Source organism: Stegostoma tigrinum, chromosome 5 (assembly GCF_030684315.1).
Source record: "Stegostoma tigrinum isolate sSteTig4 chromosome 5, sSteTig4.hap1, whole genome shotgun sequence".
Taxonomy (NCBI): Eukaryota; Metazoa; Chordata; class Chondrichthyes; order Orectolobiformes; family Stegostomatidae; genus Stegostoma; species Stegostoma tigrinum.
In genome coordinates, this window is record NC_081358.1 from 95,063,868 (window position 1) to 95,085,826 (window position 21,959).

General features: G+C 41.2%; 1 protein-coding gene across 11 annotated transcripts in view; it reads right to left on the reverse strand.

Annotated features, from left to right (window-relative positions):
* LOC125451566 (microtubule-associated protein 4-like) overlaps positions 1 to 21,959 on the reverse strand; it is a 344,184-nt gene that overhangs the window by 302,140 nt on the left and 20,085 nt on the right. Inside the window, exon 1 of one of the 11 annotated variants that reach the window (XM_048528787.2) lies at positions 11,948 to 12,067. The exons of the other annotated variants lie outside the window; for them this stretch is intronic. The gene's annotated coding sequence lies outside the window, so the exon portion shown is untranslated. Of the gene's footprint in view, positions 1 to 11,947; positions 12,068 to 21,959 lie in introns of those variants that run through there. 11 annotated transcript variants of the gene reach the window in all.

Sequence of the window (21,959 nt, forward strand, 5' to 3'; positions counted from 1 at the left end):
TACTTCATCTGCCATGCTTTTGCCCACTCACTAAACATTCACATTGAAGCATCTCAGCATCCTCCTTACAGTTCACCCTCTATTCAACTTCACAGTATCTGCAAACCTGGCAATTTAATCATTTTAAATTAGCAAAATCTGTTACATTTAGTGTGAACAGCTGGGGCCCAACCAATGATCCCTGTGGTAGCTGGCCACCACTTGGAAGTGGATCAGTTTATTCCTGTCTGCTAGCAAATTATCCAACCGTGTCAGTACACAGCCCTCAACCCCAGGTGCTTTACATTTTCCATGCTAACCTCCTGTGGGACCTTACCAAGTACCTTCTTCAAAGTCTAAGTAAACTACATCCAATGGATCCACCTCAATTTTACTAATTAAATCTGAAAAATTTGAATAAATTTGTCAAACGGGCCTTTCCTTTTCAACGGCTCTGCTATTTAATGATGGACTGCAGTATTTTCCCTATACAGATGTCAGGCTAACAGACTTTAATACCATTCTCTGTCTCCCTTCTTAAATAGTGAGGTTACATTAGCTACTCGATAAGCCATGGGAACTGCTCTGGAGTCTAGAAAATCTTTAAAAGGTGACCACAAATGCATCGATTATTTCAGTGCCACTTCCTTAATTACCTGGTCTTGTAGCCACTATGTTTGTGGCAAGTCCAGCTGAATTTCTGGTCAATGGTAACCTCAAAAGATGTTGATGGCAGAGGAATTCAGTGAAGGTAACACCACTGAAATGTCAAGGGGTGGTGGTTAGATTGTTTCTTATTGCGAGATGGTCATTGTTTAAAACGTATGTGCTGTGAATGTTACTTGCCACTTCAGTCCCAGTCTGGATATTGTCTAGATCACATTGCATTTGAACATGGATAGCTTCATTATCTTAGGAGTTATGAATCATGTTGAACATTGCTGATTGCTGCTCAATCATCCCCACTTTACAGCGCTACTACCGAAGGAACAGATATTCTTGTAGTACAGTGGTAGAGTCCCTACCTCTGACCCAAAAAGAAGTTCAAATCCCACCTGCCCCGGTGTCACAGCTTTAGATCAAAATAACTACCTTGATGAACTCCTGCAGAGGTGCCCTGGAGCTGAAGTGATTTACGTGCAATCAATCACAACCATCTTACTATATGCCATGTATAACTCCAACCAGAAGAGAGTCTGCCCTCAGTACTCAATGATTCCACATTTTGCTAAGGTTCTTTGATGCTACATGCAAATCGAATGTGGCCTTAATGTCAAGGGTTGTCACAACAGAATCAAAGTGTGTATTTAACTTAGCTGCCATTTTCATTCCCCTTTACAGCTTCTCATTTTATCTCGTGATCTTTTCCTCTGTGTATACAAACTAATAATGAAAGTTTCAATAGATACTTTCCCAAAAAGATTACTCTTGTACTTCCCCACCTGCCACCTTAAAATCAATTCCTTTGCCCTTTGTTGAAATCTAAATTGCACCAATCCCCTGCAGTTATTTTTTCCATACCTAAATTGCTCTTCCCTTGGATTTAAAACTTCCCTTGTTAGCATGGTCAGGACACCTTTCCAGTTTATTTTTGTGCCAGACAAGAACAAAGCAATTGTTGCAGTTCCTGCATGTTTTAAAGCTTACCATTATCTATCCACCATTATCTCGAACAGTTGTCAGTTTATTATAATCAGCTCCCACCTCATGCCATTGCAGTTTCCTCATTTATATTCAGGATGCTTGCCTCAATCATCTTCGTCATTTCCGTTCTTTAAAAAAGTTTATAATATTATGGACACTCTTCCCCAAGAGGCATCACATACTAAAAAAATTCAAGGCACTCTTTGCTTATTACACAAATAGCCAGTCTAGGACAGCCTGTCCTCTAACTGGTCCTCAATGTACTAATTTAGAAACATCATACCATACCCTCCCAGGAATTTCTACTCTTACGGTATTGTTACGGATTAGATTGAACTGAGCAAACCCACACACAGATCAAAGTTACCCAAATTTACGTACTTTTATTGCTTGCATCAATTTGCTGCTTATTGGCTTCCCCAACATTGCCTCCAAACTGGAGTCTATAGATAAATATATGGAGATATAGATATAGATATACTCCACCATAGTTTCCTGTCCCTTGGTATTTACAAGGTCTAGCCATGCAAAATTCTATTTCAGAGCTAATATTCTTCATATCACATTATTTTAGTCTTTAACCAGAAGTGGCACTCCACCCTCTTTGCCTCCGTCATCTTCTTCTGATGAACGAATACCACCGAATACTCAGTTCCCTTTGCCGGCCACCCTATGGGCATATACCCATTATTCCAACTACATCATATCTGTTTATTTCATTCCCCCGACAGTGTTTGTTGAGGACAGGGACGGCACAGGATCTATTTGCATGACAAATGTATACTTTGTGAATGCTCCATGTGTTAAGGCACAAAGCCTCAAGTCTTATTCTCTTAATGTGAACAGGACTGAAATCTTATTTTTATACTAAAGCAGAGATTAAGGCTGTCATTTTTCTTATTGGTTCTCCCTCATTTCCCTGCATAGGTTCCCATCCACCCGCCATTTTAGTGCAAAACCTCCCCTCCTCAACACCGGTTCAGGTCCTACCCCCTCCAAACTCATCCCAGCATCCCACCTTGTATCATTTCTCCAGTCATATATTCATCTGACATATCCTGTTATTTCTACTGACCAGCTCATGGCACTGGTAGCAATCCACAATTGTATTCTCAAAAGAACACAAATAAATTCACCAAACGCAATCTGCCTTTCATAAAACCAGTCACTGATTATATTGTGGCTATCCAGATGCCCTGCTACCACCTTTAACTGAATTCTTTTTAGATACATTTTCCCCCCAGTTTTCAACAGGGTCACAATAATTTGCCACAAAAGGTATCAGTGACTTAGATCAGGAAAGTGAATGCACCGTAGCCACATTTGCAGATGACCAACATGGGTTAGATTGCAAGTGGTAAGGAGGGCAATCTGCAGAGATATGAACAGAATAAGCAATTGGGCAAAAAAAAAACACTTAGGACATGGAACATAATCCAGGGAAAATAAGGCTACACACTGACAGCAGGAAGAATAGATAAACTGAACATTACTTCAAATGGCAAAGGACAGTATAAAGACACAGAACACAGAACAGAGGGACTTGGAAAGCCTCATGCATAAAATCACAAAATATTTGCATTCAAGTTGTGGGCAAGAGGGAACGTGTATAGAATGTTGATATTTCAAGGGGAATAAAGTACAAATTGGGATATTTTTGCTAAGAGCTCCACGGCATAGTCACAACAGCTGAAATACTGTAAACAGGTTTGGATACCATATCCAAGGCAAGATATACTAGCATTGGAGGTTTACTAGTTTGATACCAGATATGGGTGGCATATCTTAGGAGAGTTTGAGCTTATACCTATTGAAATTGAGGAAGCAACCTTATTGAAACACACAAGGTTCATAGGGGACTTGACAGGTAGTGTTTTTATTCCGCCTAGTGGGAGAATCTTACACCAAAGGCGTTACGTCAATAAGGGGTCACACATTTTTTTAAAATGCAGATAAAAAAGTGTTTCTTCTCTCCAAGGGTAGCGAATTCAGTGGAATTCTTTACTGCAGAAGGCTGTAAAGACTGGGCTGTTTAAAAGTACTAAATCAGTAAGGGAATCAAAGGGTACAGAGAAATAGCAGAAAAGTGGAAGTGGGGGAACCAGATCAGCCATGATCTCACTGAATGACAGCAGTTTTGATTGGCTGAATGATCCGTTAATGAATCTACATTTTATGGCCAATGACCATTTGTAGATTACATGTTCTACAGTTTCCTGTATTCACCCTTTTTCTCCCCCCCCCCCCCCCCCCCCCGCCACCTTGTAGGGTTGTTCCATTTCCAATCTGCTGGGATCTTTCCCAAATCTAGGGAATTTTAAGATGACAACTAATGCATTCACTTCCTTTAGGACCCCAAGATGCAGGTCATCAAGTCCAGGGGACTTGATAATGTTTAGTCCTTTGACTTTCCCCCCACAAATACACCTTTTCTTTAAAAAAGGCTCAATTATTATAATTTACATCTCTTTTGCTCCAGCCTTTACAATTACCACTGGGAATTTTGGGTTTTCTACTATAAAGACAGGTAGAAGACATTTCTTAAAAATCTGCAATTTCCTTGTTTGTTTAATCATTAAAATTCAGTTTCATCTGTAAAGAATTAGAAACAAAAAAGGAAATTGCTGGAAAATCTCAGCAAGTCTGGCAGCATGTGTGTAGAGAAAGCAGAATTAACACGTCAGGTTCAGTGACTGTTCTTCAGAAGGGTATTAAGTAGCTTTCCAAGGCCTACCACTGCCACTCTACTGCTGAGCCTTTTAACCTATTCTCCCAAACCACTTTAGCCTGATCAATCCTTATCACATGTAATTGGCTTTATTATACCTTAAAGTCACCAGTTTCAAACTCAAAATTTCTCACCCTCAAACTGAACATTATATTCTATCATGTTATAATCATTTATTCGAGCATCCTTCGTTATATCAATTTATTAATTACAGTTCTAAAGTAGCCTACTCCCTCACTGGTTCCAGAAATCTATTGCCGAGAAGCTGTCCCAAATTATATTGATAAAATAAAAAATTTCCAGGCTAAGTTCACCAATTTGATTCATCCAATTTTGCAGCACCTACTAGTAAGACTCAATTATTCAGTCTGGGGACCAGAGACAAATAGAAAATCATTCCTACAAGTGGTTTCTTTGCTAGCTATCATCGCCACCCAAATTGATTTTACATTTTGATCCTCTGAATCAAGATAACTTCTCACTACTCTACTGATTTCACCCTCCATTAAACAGAATCCAGTCCCAACTTCCTGTCCCTGTGAAATGCTAGATCTCCTTAAATATTTGCATCCCAGCAATGGTCACTTAGCTATCACGGAAGCTGTGGACACAGTCATGTCATACAAGTTCACCCATCTAGTTCACTAATCTCAGAGTGGTGGTGGGTGGGTGGGTGGGGGGGAGAAGAGAAGAAGAGAGAGGAGGGGAGGAAATCTGCCATACTTCCCTTGGGCTGATTTACAAGCAACTCCATCAACACAGCAATGTGGCTAACTCTTATCTGCCTACCCATTAATTTGGATATCCCACAAAACAATACAGGAGCGATCATTTCTACAGATGGTAGAGGCTGCAGATGCTGGGGTCCGATAGCACAGCACACAGCCAGAGGCACACGGCCAGCTAGGCAGCACCGGTGTCTGTCCATAAATCCATCCAAAAAACAGAGAGGGGAGCAGTGGGGCTGGGGAGGGTAGTGAGATGGTGATAGGCGAGTGCAGGTACAGTAGTAGTGGGGATTGGTCAAAGGTGGGAGGAGCAGATAGGTGAGTGACAGCGCGAGAGTTGGACATGGGATGAGCCAAGACCAGGGGGAGGAGAGATTTTGAAACTGGTAAAATCCATATTTAGGCCATTGGGTTGTGGGCTCCCAAGATGGAATACAAGGCGCTGATCCTCTGGTTTGCAGGTAGTGTAATTCCACCACTGGGAGGTGGCCCAGGATGGACATGTCACCTAGAGACCAAGCGAAGGCTTGGAGACCGCTTTCTCACAAAGAGAGTACAGGCACTCAGCAAACAACAACACCCTCCGATCACAAACCATTTCAACTCTTTCCTCCCACTTTCTGGGTGATATGTCCATCCTGGGCCACCTCCTGTGGAATGACACCACCTGTAAACTGGAGGAGCAGCACCTCATTCCTCCTTGGAATTTTACCAGTTTCAAAGTCATTTCAACTCTTCTCTCATCTCCCTCCCCTCTCCCCCCACCCCCCTGCCCCGCACTCCCTAGGTGACATGTCCATCCTGGGCCAGCTCCCAGTGGTGGGATGACCAACCTTCATAGAACATAGAAAAGTACAGTACAGGCCCTTCGGCCCACAATGTTGTGCCGTGGAAAAATCCTAATCCAAAAATAAAATAACCTAACCTACATGCCCCTCAATTCACTGCTGTCCATGTGCACGTCCAGCAGTCACTTAAATGTCACTAATGACTCCGCTTCCACGACTACCACTGGCAAAGTATTCCATGTGCTCACAACTCCCTGGATGAAGAACCTCCCTCTGATGTCTCCTCTATACCTTCCACCTAACACCTTAAAACTATGACCCCTCGTGGCAGTCAATCCTGCCCTGGGGAAAACTCTCTGGCTATCAACTCTATCCATGCCTCATTACCTTGTACACCTCGATCAGGGCGCCTCTCTTCCTCCTTCTCTCCAGAGAGAAAAGTCCGAGCTCAGTCAACCTCTCCTCATAAGAGGAGCCCTCCAGTCCAGGCATCATCCTGGTAAACCTCCTTTGCACGCTCTCCAAAGACTTCCCTCTCATCCCTGCCTCCCTCGACCTGACACAATCTGTCTACCTCCTCTATGTGCTCACCCACCTGCATTCACCTATCACCATGGCACCTACCTTCCCCAGCCACACCCCTTTGAGTTCGCTCCCCCATTTCTGAATAAAAAGGGTCCCAGCCTGAAATGTCAATTTCCTGCTCGGCAGGCTGTGTTCCTCCAGCTCTGCATAACATTCATTTCTAGTTGTGCTATGGATTCGTCTATCTGGTTATGAAAAGTGCACACGTTCAGATAAAGAGCTTTTAACTCCGTCAGCTTTTGTAATTCCACGCCCACCAGCCCCCACTCTTACCTCACCGGTGCCTCTAGCCCCAAGGACATATTCTTAGTTAACACCAGGTACAGCTAACAGTTGTTACATTTTTCCAGACTGATTTCAGCCAGTGTATTCCAGTGGCTTGTTTTGTCCTGCCCAAGTGCATCACCACATTTAGGCACATGGAATTTCATTTGCCACCGATCAGCTTATCTATATTCTCCTGTAATCCAAGGCTATCCTTCTCCATTGCCCCCCCTTCACCATTTACCATCCCACCAATTTTTATCATCTGCAAATTTACTAATCCAAGCTCTACAAAGCCCGAATCAGTTATGAATTAAGCAGCAAGGGGGCCACCACTGATCTTCGCAGAACCACATTGGACAGACTGCTCATCTCAAAAGCACCCCTTGATTATCAGACCTTGCTTTCTGCCACTCAGACAATTCTGATTTTAATTTGCTAATGTTCCTCAGATCCAACGGACTCATGGATTTCAAGAGGAACAAAGCCAGAATGGAAGCATGATTAAAACAAGTCAACAGAAAGTAATAAACTAAAGGGAAAAAAGTTAAAAAAGTGAAGTTAGTATTTAAAATAGTAATTTCAGAGTTTGTTTTTGTAAAGAAAAAGACTACTTTTTCAGACACATTATGACATGCTTGTGAAACAGGTGAAACTTTAACCAGGCAGAACTTCAACCAGGCATTGACATTACCCCTGTGCTACAAGAACTTCAACCAGGCACTGACATTACCCCTGTGCTACAAGAACCCCTTTTCTTTAATGCTTATTCTAAAAGGAAAATAAATAGCTTTTGTAGAAGAATGTTACCTGACAGGTCAGTTGGACCAAACCACGTATACACAAGTGGTGGGTTGATTACAGCAATTTGGCAAGAACGCAACTAGAAAAGAGGCCATTTAACTCTAGCATGCTCATAGTGTGGTCTCATTACCACAAGAAAGGATATTAGTGCCACACAGGGAGTGTAACATAGATTCACCAGACTTACTCTTGGTGTGGTGGGACTGTTCTACAGAGAGATTGGGCCAACTGGGCTGGTGTCATCTGGAGTCAAAAAAAATGTGAGATGATCTCATTGAAGTGTACAATATACTTGAAAAGGGACAGAAGAGACAGATGCAGGTAACTTCCCCCTCTGGTTGGGTGGTCTAGAACCAGGGATTATAATCTAAAAGAATGGGTGATGCCATTTAGAACTAAGATGGGACATTTTACTCAGGCGATGAGCCTCTGAAATATTCCATCCTGAAGAATATGAAAGCTCAGTCTTTTAAGTCTGGCTTAAGTATAGATTAACAGATTTTTAATCACAAATGGTCAAGGAATTATGGGGAGTGTAAAAGATAGGTGAAGTGTTCAATCAGACATTATGGTATTAAATGACAGCAGGCTTGCGGGAGGAGTGGCCTACTCCCATTCTTATGTTCTAGTTCTTGAAGCACGGAGGCAGCAGTAAATGCAACTGATCCAGATCTTGAGGCAAGTATACGAGTTCAAATTCCACTAAGTCAGAAGGCAAATTTAAATGTAATGAAAACATGGAAGGAATATATCTATGGTTTCCAATAAACCATAATCGACTCTCACAAGTAGTATCACGTGGTTCATTAATGTCCTTCAAGGAAAAGAAAGCTCCATCATTAGCTAGTTTGGCCTACATGTGACTCAAAACACAATAATTCACTCCTAATTTCCCTCTGGCATCTAGGGATGGCAATAAATGCTGGGCTAGCCAGCCATGGTCACATCCCAACAAGTGAAAGCCTAAGGAAATGCGACAGTGGAGCCAGAGGGCATATCCCTGAAGATCATAAGAAGCAAAGTTTGCTCAGCACTACCTGTGATTTACCATTAGGATAAAACATTCTTGAAGTGGTCTCACATGGTGCTCGGAAGTTGGGATTTTAATGAAAATGCATTTTTTAAAAAAGGCCTGCAAGCAAAAAAAAAGTTCAAAGTTATGACAAAAAGTAACTGCTCCAGCAGCTAAAGTCTCAACTCTACATAAGTAAAATGTGTCAGAGGCAGTTTCTAAAATGGTGACATGAAGAATTTCCTGCCTATGCTTATACATATCAGGAATACAGAAGATACTCACTTCAAAATGGGCTCAACTCTAACTCATTTGTATGACTACTGGAACTCATCCAGAATTTGGTTCTAAGGCCTGGGAAATGCACGTAATCCACACAGTCTACAGGCTTACTAACATGACCCGAGACTAAGCACATGATGCACAATTCTCAAAGCCATCACATACAAAATCCTGAGATAACAATGTGGAGCTGGAGGAAGACAGCAGGCCAGGCGCCTCAGAGGAGCAGGAAAGCTGGCATTTCGGGTCAAGGTCTTTCTTCAGAAGTGGGGAAGGGAGCTGTGAAATAGAGGAGAGCACGTGGAAACGGGGAGGAGTTGAAGTGGTTGCGACTGGAAGGTGTTGTCAACTGTCACGAACAGAACTTAGGCACTAAGCATTCGCACCAATCTAGAAGCCACATTGGTGCAGATGCGGCAACCACAGGAAATGCTACACCTGCCCCTATACCTTCCCCTACACCTCCCCACCCCCCACCCCACCCCCAAAGACCAAAAAAACCTTCCACATCAGACAGTTGTTCTCTATTTTAGAGCTCTTTCCCCTCCCCCATTTCTGAAGGGCCCCAACCTGAAACATCAGATTTCCTGTTCCTCTGATGCTGCCTAGCCTGCTATGTTCCTCCAGCTCCACAGTTATCTCCAACTCCAGCATCAGCAGTTCTTACAATCTCAGTGCAAAATATTTGTTTGCAACTGGCTCTCTACTCGCTTCTAAACAAAATTCACTCCATTCTTCTGAAGGCATCAACTTATAATGGTCACAGTGCTAACAGTTAGGTTTTCCTGGGAGTCTAGTCAAGGCTAATGAGCGACTTGACAACAGCAATTACAGCCAAGATAATCCTGTTGTGGAGATGCCGGTGCCGGTGTTGGACTAAGGTGGTCAAGGTCCGAAATCACAACACCAGGTTATAGCCCAACAAGTTAATTTGAAAAGCACAAGCCGAGTCTCAGGCCCTCCTCAGGTGTTAACTTGCATGCCCAGGTTTTCAAGCCAGGTACTAGCCAGGAACCCAGACGGATGTACCTGCTCAATAATCAATAAAGGTACAAGTTAAGCTGCATATACTCTATAACAGTCTGACTGAAAATAGGCTAATGAAATCAGGTTTAACTCAGATTTTAAACTTTCCTCTTTACATTTACTAATGGATGCAATAAACATAAGCCAGGTGAATGACTTCAGGTTTGAGCTCAGTTCAAATACACAAACCCCCAATGCATTACAATAGTATCATACAGTAATTCCTGGGACACCAATTTCATATCTATTTCAATAAACTTCACACAACAGTTTATCCTTAATTGTCTTTCCCTAATTGCCCTAGCATGCCACATTTCCATTAGGAATGGGCTAAAAAAATGCTCCAGCATCAGCAGTTCCCAGTAAAAAGCGCTTGCTGTGCCAGCAATACCCACATCCCGAAGCAGTGAATAAAACTTCACACTAACTACAACTGTCATCACGGTATTCTCACCAACAAGCCCTATAAGGGATTAAGTGCAGTACTGACTTGCTGTCTCTCACTACTTATACAAGAGTAGATACTTAAACTACAACAAATCTGATGAAGCATCGCAAGCAAACAAAGTTAACCCAGTGGACAAGATCACTGTAGCAGTAATATCATCTTACTGGCAGCTATTAAGTTTTTATTGTACGTTTTAGTGTAAAACAAATTTAAACACAACAGCAGATTTTACAAATATTGCACCAATGCCAATTTCTCTATTCTGTCTGTAAAGACTGTCAGCTCTTGCTGGATACAGTTCCACAAGTGCAATAGTGGAAGTCTGCAGATTAAGTAGTTAGTCTTCAAATATGACATGTTTACATACACAATTTACAGATCAAGGTTTGGGCAGTAGTAGTTAGTGTTTACAAGATAGTGAACAGGCTTCCTAGAAATGCTGTTGCTGCATAGAAATTGAACCTGGATGCAAGTTATTGGGTAGGAAAGGATTTTAAGCTTCAATTTATTCATGAAAATTGGACAGCTCTGGCTCAGCCAACATTGCCCATCCCCATTTGCCACTGAGAAAGTGGTGATGAGCTGCCTTTCTGAACCACTGTAGTCTTTGTGCAGCAGAAAAAGACAGGGAGCAAGCTGAGTTGCTTGAAGGATGAGGGAGTTCCACTAAGAGATCACAGCAGATAATAACCAATTCTTTTTTGGTGGTAGGAACATGGGTCTTTGAAACAGGTAAGCATATCTCCTTTGTCTAGCACAGCACCTCCAAAAACAAACCTCCAAATGTCACATTGCTTTACAGCTTGAATATGTAATCAGAGTTTGATACTAATCTTCAGACTCAAATGGGAACACAAAAAAACACACACACACAGACAGACACACACACAGACAGACACACACACAGACAGACACACACACAGACAGACAGACACACACACAGACAGACACACACACAGACAGACACACACACAGACAGACACACACACAGACAGACACACACACAGACAGACACACACACAGACAGACACAATCTCCTCAAGTCTCAAATCAAAAAGCAGTGACATGGCATCCTATCCACCTTTCACATGCCACAACACTTCATTGATTTGTATGCAATTTTTATATAGTAATACCAAAGGGAAGTAATTATACTCAGTCAATTAGGATGGGTTTTAAAAAAAAACAAAAAAAAGTCTTAGAAGTTCCACCTTAAGTAGCGGCCAAGGAAAATGCAAATAGACTCAACAGTCCAAACAGCCTCCATCCACACGATAAAACGTTGACCTGTGTATTAGCATCAAATTTTGAGGGAGTGCATGCACGCTTTAAGCGTTCAAAATGCTGAACTGCAGCTTAAAAATAGAAGAATGAATTGAGTGAATATATTCTGGACACACAATGCGTGCATTCATCCAAAGTGTATAGAATATAAAGGAGCAAGGAAAAGTGCATTCTGGGCCTCTCCCAACATGATTTTCAATACTGCAACTGAAAATCAAACAAATCAAGTCACAGTGCCTGAATCTCCCCCTCCTTCAGTCCTCTTAGCCATGTTTCCCATCTCTACCATGGCCCTTCCGGCCTCATTACTCCGACAACACAAACAAAACTTCTCCTCCAGTCCCTGCAGTATTACCCGATACCAAATCCAATCACCTTGTGTATGTGGAGCAGCTGGGGTACAGATTCCCGTATCTTCCAAAAACAGCAGTCACGTTGGTTGCCACTAAGATGAGCAAGATTAGCGAGTCAAAATGAACACAGTCATGCAGACGCCACTTCATGCTCCAGTGCAAGCAGCACAGCTTGAACACTGACATTTGTCCTTTCAGCTAAATATAGAATAATACTCAACGTAAACTAAAACCAGTATATCACTATCCTGGCTTAGATAAGCCTTCACTTAACAGTCTGAGTCACCCCTGCTGGATGTAGAGTTAATATGTTTAAATGAAAATCATACACAACACCATCTATTTTGCTGCCAGCGAAGTAATTTGCACCACAGACATGTACATTTGATCACCTGCCAGGCCTCCAAGATGAGTAACCAGAAGGTAGTTAAAAGAAGTAGTTAATTCCATCTTCAACGCAATGAAATACAGAACTACCACATTCTAAATATGACATCCTACACCAGTTGCCACCCTCATCATCACTGCAGCCAACATCAGTGTTATTTTTTTTTTTTACACACAAGGTGAAGTCCTACACAGGGGGGCATTAGGATCTCAGCTTAAAATCAGAACCTTGGACAAGTCAGATTCCAGAGTGATAGACCATAAGTTTCATTTTCAGTTTGGTTCTTAGGATGGTAAATCACTGAACATTCACATGAGGCTGCTAATGTATTATGAACTAGAGAACACAACCAAAATCATAGGCAATTTGAGGCAGCAATATCAAAAAAAAATTCAACACTTTCCCTTCTTGCAATATTCCTTAGAGAATCAATCCAAGCATTGCTCCTATTTTGAACTGTAATTTTTTTGTTCAACAGACAAGGTTTCAAACAGAAAACAAAAACTAAAGAGAACGGCAGATGCTGGAAACCTGAAACAAGGATAAGTTGTTGGAGAAACTCAACAGGTTTCATAGCATCTACGGAGAGAAAGCGGTGTCAAGGGTCACTGAACCCAAAACACTTCAAACAGCGCTGAAGGATTACAGCGCCCAAAACATTGCCTACTTTCTCTCTCCACAGATGCTGCCAGTTCTGCTGAGCTGCTCCGACAACGTGCTTTGTTGAGGTTTTGAACTGTGCCCTTTTGGCAAACTTCTGCATATTAACCAGATACAATTTGCTCCATTATAGTCTCTCCCTGGGAGATAGATGCGGGCTAACTCATTGACTCTGAACCCTAAGGAAAACCAAAAAAGGGTTTTTCCACACAACTTTTAGACTAAAGATTTTTTTTTTGCTGGTCTAGATCTTTTCTTCTGAACCAAAACTTCTGGCAGCCCTATCCTTCTATCTAAAGAGACACCCAGGGATGAAGGGTTTATCTTAAATGATAACCCTTTACACATTACCATTTTCAAACTCCAATCTGGTTGAAACATACAAGATCCTAAAGTGACTTGACAGAGTAGATATTTATGGGAGAGGCTATAATCAGTGGCAAAATAGTTTAAAAGTAAGGAATCTCCAATCCAAGAGTAAGATGACAGGTGTAGTTGAAGATCAGAGGAATGAGTCATCATCATAATCAAATGCCAAAAGTAGACTTGAGGTAGCAAGTGGTCTACTTCTGCTCCCTAGTACAATGTTTCGATGGAACACATTTAACAACACACTTGTGTTCACTGTCCTGAAACATACATTCTTTGCATAAAAGATTTCCCCATTTGATATAACAAGGTGTGGAACTGGATGAACACAGCAGGCCAAACAGCATCAGAGGAGCAGGAAGGCTGGCATTTCAGGTCTAGACCCTTCTTCAGAAAGGATCTGAATCATTCTCACCACCCCCTCCCACGAAATGTATACAAAAGGATCAACCAGTTTCACCACTCTAGGAAATCTGAGACCTTCAGAAACAGAAGGATTCTTTGAAAATTACATTTCAAAACAAAAAGGACAGGAAACAAAGCTGGCAGGTGTAAACTTCATTTTGAAGTTACCCCCATTGCCATTTGAGATTTTAAGCTTAGTTTTAGAATCTGGAAATTAAACAAGTATATAATTTTTTTAAAAACAGGCAATTAAAAAAGGTATCAAAGCCATCTGAATCAGGAGTGCCTTATAGGAAAGGGTACCTTATCTTTTCCAGGCCTGCCATATCTATGGGACACTGGTTCCATGCCTACATGGTCAACTCACTAAAACTCAAGTAGTTGAAGGTCAAAACATGCAAAAAAAGAATAGCTACCACTGAGCCCTTTTGCTCCACCATTCAGTATAATCATGATTGATCTCCAAACTAGTCACATTCTGCCAATCAGGATCTCAAAGCTGTCTCATCCTACTCAATTAATTGCCTTTAATTCCATGAGCTTCAACTTTCACCAAGTCAATTTCCTCTTCAACCAATGTTAAGCCAACTAGTCCACAATTCCCTGTTCATCTCTCACCTTACCTATAATGCAATTTTCCAATCTTAAGGAACAGCTGTCAGACCAAAAGGGCTTTAGACTGTTAGGTACGTGCAAATTATTCATCTTCCTTTGAAGCCCATATCATCTGGCTCAAGGATATCAAACATTAGTACCATTATTTTCTTAGTTATTGAAAAAAGGTGTTGGTGATTCTGCATAATCTAGCGTAGAAAGTCACATTGGTCCACCCACCGCCAATCCATGATTTCATATATAGTATTTATATCGTTATAACGGATGAATATTCCTCAAATACGTACAAATCCAAATTTTGTTCTTCAAACTTAGTCATGTCTGAAAATATAACTACAAAACTGCAATAACAAAAATGTTAGTCACAAGTCAGTCACTGGTGGACATTCCAATGTGTGGTGTTGAGGAATATTGAAGAATGAAGTATTTTAATTAGTTTAAGTGCTATTTCATTGCAGCATATCATCAGAAACAAGTGCGATGAAAGGGCAGTGCCAGAAGATCACAAAATCTAGTGCAATAGGTTAGTGAAAAATTCACACTTCTTCATCCACAGCTAAAATGTCATTTAGTTGCAAACATTGAGTACAATAATTGCCCAAAACAATACTTACAGCAATTTGCTCCTCCTAATTCTTCTGCTCCACCTAAGACTCCATCTCACTAAATAATATCAGATTTAAATACAAGTATCCAAGACATGTCCCAATCACCCAAAACAACTCCAGCTTGTTCAACTTATGGAAGGGCAGCAATCCACTGACACCAAACAGACAGCTCAAAACTCACAAAACTACTGCAGTGGCAAATAAGAATTATATAAATGGATTACACAAAAATCAAATAGAATGCACAAAATCTCTTTTCATTCAGCACCTCAAAATCAATGTCAAAGCTCCAACATCTCAACCGTCAACAGATCAACAGATCAAATGCACTCATTACAAGACACATTAGGGGGAAAAATCTTAATCCTCCTGTAACAGTTTCAGAACCCTAGTCATTTTGGTGTTCATAATGTGCATTACTAAATTCCATTTACTGAGGGCAAATTCACAGCTGTGTGAATTTTCACACAATTATATTTAATCAGTATTTCAACGATAAAATCCCCAGTTTCCCATACTAATAACATACTATCCCTCTTTTCCATAACTTGGAGGCAGACTCCTCTTCAGATTCTACTGGCATCCTGAACCAGAGAGAACTGGCTTTGGAAAAAAAATGTTCAGAGCATCAATACAGGAAGGAACTAACTTAAAATGCGGAGGAAACAAATCTAAACACTAAACAGCCAAAAGAACTGCAGGTGGCATAAATCAGAAACAAAAACAGATGTCACTTGAAAAATTCAGTAGGTCTAGCAGCATCTGTTCAGAGGAAGGGTCACCAGATCTAACATGTTAACTATGACTTCTCTCCACAGATGCTGGCAGACCTGAGCTTTGCGATTATCTTTTATTTTTGTTTTCTAAAAAAATGTAATTTACTTCAATATTCTACCAAAAAAGTGCACAGCTGCCACTGGTTATCATACACTTTAGTACCCTATGTTCATTATCTCAGCTCTATTAAATTATTAATTACCATCTGTTTCTTTTCTGCTGTTTGTTAAGTCGTTGTCTGCTGTTGCAATAATTAGACAAACATCACTGAATAATTGGACATTTCACTTAGGAGATATTTTATCGTCCAATGCTTTTTTGTTAGGTCAGTTCACACCACATGAATAAGAATCATACAAGGGTCCTGACTAAAAAGCAACTAGTCGTTCAGTCATGTCAATCCAGCTCTTTCTAAAGAAAATAAAAACAAAACAACCTAAGTGTCTAGCTAAAACAAGTTACATGGTCTTGTCCCCAAGCTCTGTGCCACAATCCATACTCAGGCACTGACCTCAAGTCCTGAAGAAGGGCCTCAACCCCAGATGTCAACTCTCCTGCTCCTTGGATGCTGTCTGACCTGTGTTCCTTCAGCTCCACGCTGTCTTGACAGACTTCAGCAGTTCTCGCCATCTCCTCTGGTACTTACCCAATTCCATTTGAAAGCCACAATTTAGTAAGCCTGCACCATAATCTCTCAAATGCTAACCACTCACCACAAAAGGCATTCCTTCTTTCACCAATCATTTAACTGGTGCCATGTAATTCTCAATGCAACTGCAAATTGCAAGTTTCTTCACCTATGCTGTCGAGACACACTTTAATTGAGCAAAATCAATTGAATCTCATTTCACCAAGGAAAACAATTTAGCCTGCTCAATCTCAGGTTAAATGTCTTCAATCCTAGAAGGTTCTCAAATTTGTTTTTGAACAATTGGCATCGCACAAAGTTTGAAGCCCAGAAATGGGCACAATCCTACTCTGGGCTGGAAAAATTCCAAAAGATACAAACCTTTGTGTGCAGAAATCTTGAAGCTTTACCCAAAGAGTTGTACAATGTGGAAACAGATCCTTTGGTTCAACTCATCCATGCTGATGAGGTATCCTAAACTGAACAAGTCCCAATTGCCCATGTTTGGTCCATATCCCTCCAAAACTCTTATATGTACCTGTCCAAATGTCATAACTGTACTCACCTCTACCACATCCTCTGGCAACTTGTTCCATAAATGCACTGCCTTCTGGCAAACATTGATTCTCAGGTCCCTTTTGAATCTATCCCATCTCACTTTAAAACCTCTAGGTTTTGTACTACCCAACCCTGGGGAAAATACCATGCCTATTCACCTTATCTATGCCCTTCATGACTTTTATAAACCTCTAAAAACGTTAGCTCTCAACCTCCAATATTTCAGGGTGGAAAAAACCTCAGCTTGTCCTTATAACTCAAACCCTCCAGTCCCAGCAACATCCTTCTAAAATTTTTCTATACTTTCTAGTTTAACATTCTTCCTATAGCAGGGCAACCAGAGTTTCATGCAGTATTTTAAAAGTAGCCTCTCCAATACAGCCACAAGATTTCCAGCTCATGCCCAATGTTCTGGCTAATAAGACAAGCATGTCAAATGCCTTCTTCACTTCACTGTCTACCTACGACCTCACTTTCAAGGAACTATGAACCTGCACCCGTAGACTCCTGTTCTAAAACACTCCAAGGTTTCGTCATTAGCTAATTAAATCCTTTCCTGGCTTGCCTCGCCAGAGTGCAACACCTCACATTTATCTACATTAAACTCCAACTGCCACTCCTCAGTCCATCAGTTCATCTATTCAAGGTTCCTTTGTGCTTTGATAGCTAGTGTCCTGGGACACTACCAATTTTGCTGTCATCCACAAACTTACTAACTATGCCTTTTGTACGCACAATGAAATCGTAGATATAAACGAGAAACACCAGCGGACCCAGAACTGATCTTTGTGGCACACTGCTGGTCAGTTCTCCAGTCCAAGTAATTACCCACCACCACGTCTCCTATCAAGCCTTTTCTTTAAAAAAGAAAAACTGACTCCCTTACCTGAATCCCACATGATCTAACTTTACTAACCAGTCTACTATACCAGACCTTGAAAGCCTTGCTAAGTCCACAGTCAACATCTACCATTGTGTCTTCATCTAATTGCATGGTAACGTCTTCAAAAGCAAACAAAAAAATCAAATTTGAGTGACAATTTCCCATACAAAGCCATGCTGCCTATCCCTAATAGGTCCTTCACTTTCCAAATGAGAAGATTTTTATGCATTGCTCAGAAGCCCCTCTAACATCTCACCCACACTGAGACGACGTAGTCCATAGTTCCTTGGCTTTTCCTAAACAATGGTGCAATAGCCCCCCCCCTCCAGTCATCCGGCACCACACCCATGGCTGTCAATAATGCAGAAATATTGCTGCATGGGGGCCCCCCCCAAACAATCTCTTTCCAGCTTCCCATTATATTCTGGGATATATCGGATCAGCTCCCCCTTCTAAAGATTCCCAGCTAGGGGTAATTAATATACAAGTACCTGTGCTGTCGTCAAGCCAGTTCATAATCTTGAATACTTTAATGAGAATCTCTCATTCTAAATTCCAAATAATACAAAAACAGTTTACGGTCCCAACTTTGTTGGGAGTACAATTCTGAGCCCTACAACACCTCACTGATGTCAGCTGTATTGCTAGATCTGTTCCAAGTATAGTGATGGTGCCACACAAGATGATTAGGATACCCTCCTACAAAGATAGGACTTTGTCTTTACAACTGTGTGGTAGTTAAGCTTTGATACCATAAATGGACTATTTAGATTAATCAGAATGAGGACAAGCATATTTTTCTCTTGATTCCTTCATCACCTGCTGTTCACCCAGTCTAATAGCTACATTCTTTAGGTCTCTACTATTTCAGTTAGTACAGGGGCTGCAAAGATACTGAGGTGGACATTGAATTCCCCAACATCAAGAATATTCTGTATCCTCATTTTCTAAGCTGTGTTTATCAGTTTACTGATTCATCAGCCAAGATGGGGGTGGTACATGGTAAATGACATACCCAGGGATGGCGATGGTGGTGTCTGGAACATTGTAAGCTTTGATTCTGAGCATATGAATATGCTAAGTCACTACACGACTCATCTGAGACGGTGCTTCCAAATTCGACACTAGCTCCATAGGTTGGTAAGGAAGGTTTTGCAAGGTCAGGGTTGAGTTTGCCACGGTCATTTCAGGTGCCTTAGTCGATGCTTGTTGTCCTGTCCAGTTGCATTCCTTTGCAAACTTTTCACGCAGTGGATACCATGGCAGAAGTCAACTGTTTAGCAAATGACAGATTTTATGGTACAATATTAGCCTTCTATAAGTGAAGAAGTTATTAGTACTAAGGGCTGATAAGTTCCCAGGGCATGATATCTATCCCAGACTACTAATGCAGATGACCAGGTGGAAATAGTGGATGCGCTGGTTCCCATATTCCAGAATTTTAAAAACAGTCCAAGTAGATTGGAACTCAAATGTGAACCTACTATTTATAAAAAAGGTAGAGAAGAGAGAAAACAGGAAATTATAGATTGGTTAGCCTAATGTCAGTAGTGGAAATGTTACACAGTATAATAAAGTGTGTGTTAAAAGGAATTGGGAAATATCAATGGAATTAGAAAAAAAGTTAAGATGGTTTTATGAAAGGGAAGTTATATTTGACAAAACTAGAGTTTTGAGCAACTATTTAGGAGAATACATTAAAGGGAGGCCAGTGGATTTGATGCATTTGCAATTTTCCAAAAGCTTTTGATGAAGTCTCACATGAGAGGCTGTAAGAACAAAATTAAAAGCATAAGGAATTAGGGATAATATTCTGTCATAGATGGAGGCCTGGCAAATAGACTAATCATTAGGAATAAATGGGTGTTCTGCACAGCAGAAAGCATAATGGGAAGTGTCTGGGACCTAAGTAGTGCTCCTTGCAGTAACAATAAGTGTTAACAATTTAATTCAGGGAAAACAAACGTTTCCAAAATTTGACAACACAACACTAGGTGAGATTAGGAGTGGTGAGGATGATGAAAGGCAGCTTCAGGTAATTTAGACAAATTAGGACAGTGTGTAAATGTGCAGCAGATACAATATAATGTGGTCAAGTAAGAAGGTGCCTTTTTTGGGGAAAACAGAATGGCAAGGTATTACTTAAAATATAGTAAGTTGAGAGATATCGATACAAGGAAGGAGAACCCAAGTGTTCTTGTACATCAGTCATTGAAAGGGAGCATACAGGTTCAGCAAGCAGTTAGGAGGCAAGAGCTACATTGGCCTTTGTTGCAAGGAGATGTGACTGCAGGAGACAGGTGGTGGTCGTCTCAGAAAGACCACACCTGAAATAGTGTGCAGTTTTGGGCTCTTTAAATGAAGCAACAACATAATTCCCATAGAGGGAGCACAGGAAAACATTCACCAGACTGTTTACTGGGATGGCAAAACCTACAGCATGAGTGAGAAGAGGGAATTCAAAGATTTTGAAGGAACAGTGATAGATTTTCAAGTCAAATGGTGTGGCTTGGCACGTAATTTGGAGGTGTTGCTGTTACCATGTATCTGTTGCCCGTGTCCTTCTAGGTGGAAAAGTCATGGGTTTAGAAGGTGCTAAAGATCACGGGAGAATTTCTGCAGAGTTTCTTCTAGGTAACATACACTGCTGCTACTGAGAATCAGCAGAAAAAGAGTAGATGCAGTGTCAATCAAGTGGCTGCTTTGTCCTAGTGGTGACAAGCTTAGAGTATTGTTGGAGCTTACAGACAAGTCAGGAATATTGTCATATTCCTGACTTGTGCCAAGTAAATAATGGACAAGATTTGGGGAGTTAGGTGGAGAGAGTCACCCGCCACAGTACTCCTAGCCTCTGACCTGCTCCTGTAGCTACTGCCTTTATGTGGCGAATCGAATTGAGTTTCTGGTCAACAATACTCCCTCTCCCCACAAGACACTGATAGTGGGGGATTCAGTGACAGTAACAAAACCATTGAACAAAGGATGGTGGTTAGATTGTCTGTCTCTTTTTGGAGATGTTCACTGCCTGGTATTTAAAAAGGTGCAAATTTTACTTGCCAGTTGTAAGCCCAAGCCTGGATGTTGTCCAGATCCTGTTGCGTTTGAACATTGACTGTTTCAGCATCGGGTCATCGTTGGACAAGCAGGAGGCTAATAAATATTTCAACATAAATGCAGTAGCTTCTCTTTAGAAAGTTCCTTTCAGAATACAAAATTGCAACAATTGTTTCCATGAAAGCAGTTTAACAAAGCAGAAAAACTTGGAAATGGGAATTTGTCATCTGCAAGATATTAATGATCAGTTATGAAAAAGATGCCTATCACACCATTGCTGGAATTGTACAAGACAGACAGATGAGCGTCATCAAATCTGCCTGCTAACACCACCTGTTCAGTTGAGGTATACCCATTTGTGTGAAGGCATAAAAAAAGGGGGCCTCTGTTAGAGCGGGGAAAATAAGAACAGTCAGCAAATCACTTGCCAATGAGCATCGTAACTCACCTAGCAGGATTGTATGTTCTATGGGCCCTTGCATAGCTAATAAGCTCAATCCTACAGTTGCTACATCAACCAAACATTTACCAGGTGTTTCTAGAAGGTGGAACTGGTACTATGGCCTAGAGATGGCTGGCAGGTCCTGTCTCCAGGTCCTCGTTTGTACGTACTTGCAGACGAGTGCCACTTCATACACAAAGGTTTCTTCTGAACAAGGGTTTCCCACATGTTGAAATCTATGTAGCACAAGAGAAGCCTTCAAGGAATTGTGTTTTTTTTTAAAAAACAAAAACACTTTTGTCCTGGTCTTGAGTGCCTGGAGCTTGGTGAAGCTGACTTGCTTTTGCAGTCAGAGTGCAGCTCATGGCTGGACTAGCAGGTTGTGTGTAATCATGATCTCTAGAACACTGCTACTGACTCCCTCAAGAATGCTAGTGTAAGTTAGATAGGTTTATACCCAAGGGTCTTGATATCAGCACGATCACCACAGTCGAAGAGTGGGACCTTTAGGTGCTCAAGAAAAGGTATCATTTGCAGAATGCATGGCATGTCAAATGTCACATCAAATGTCAGCCTTAGATGGCAGGTGACTCCCTGGATAGGGGAAATATTCTACTTTTGGGAGGATTTCTGTCTAGATCTTAATG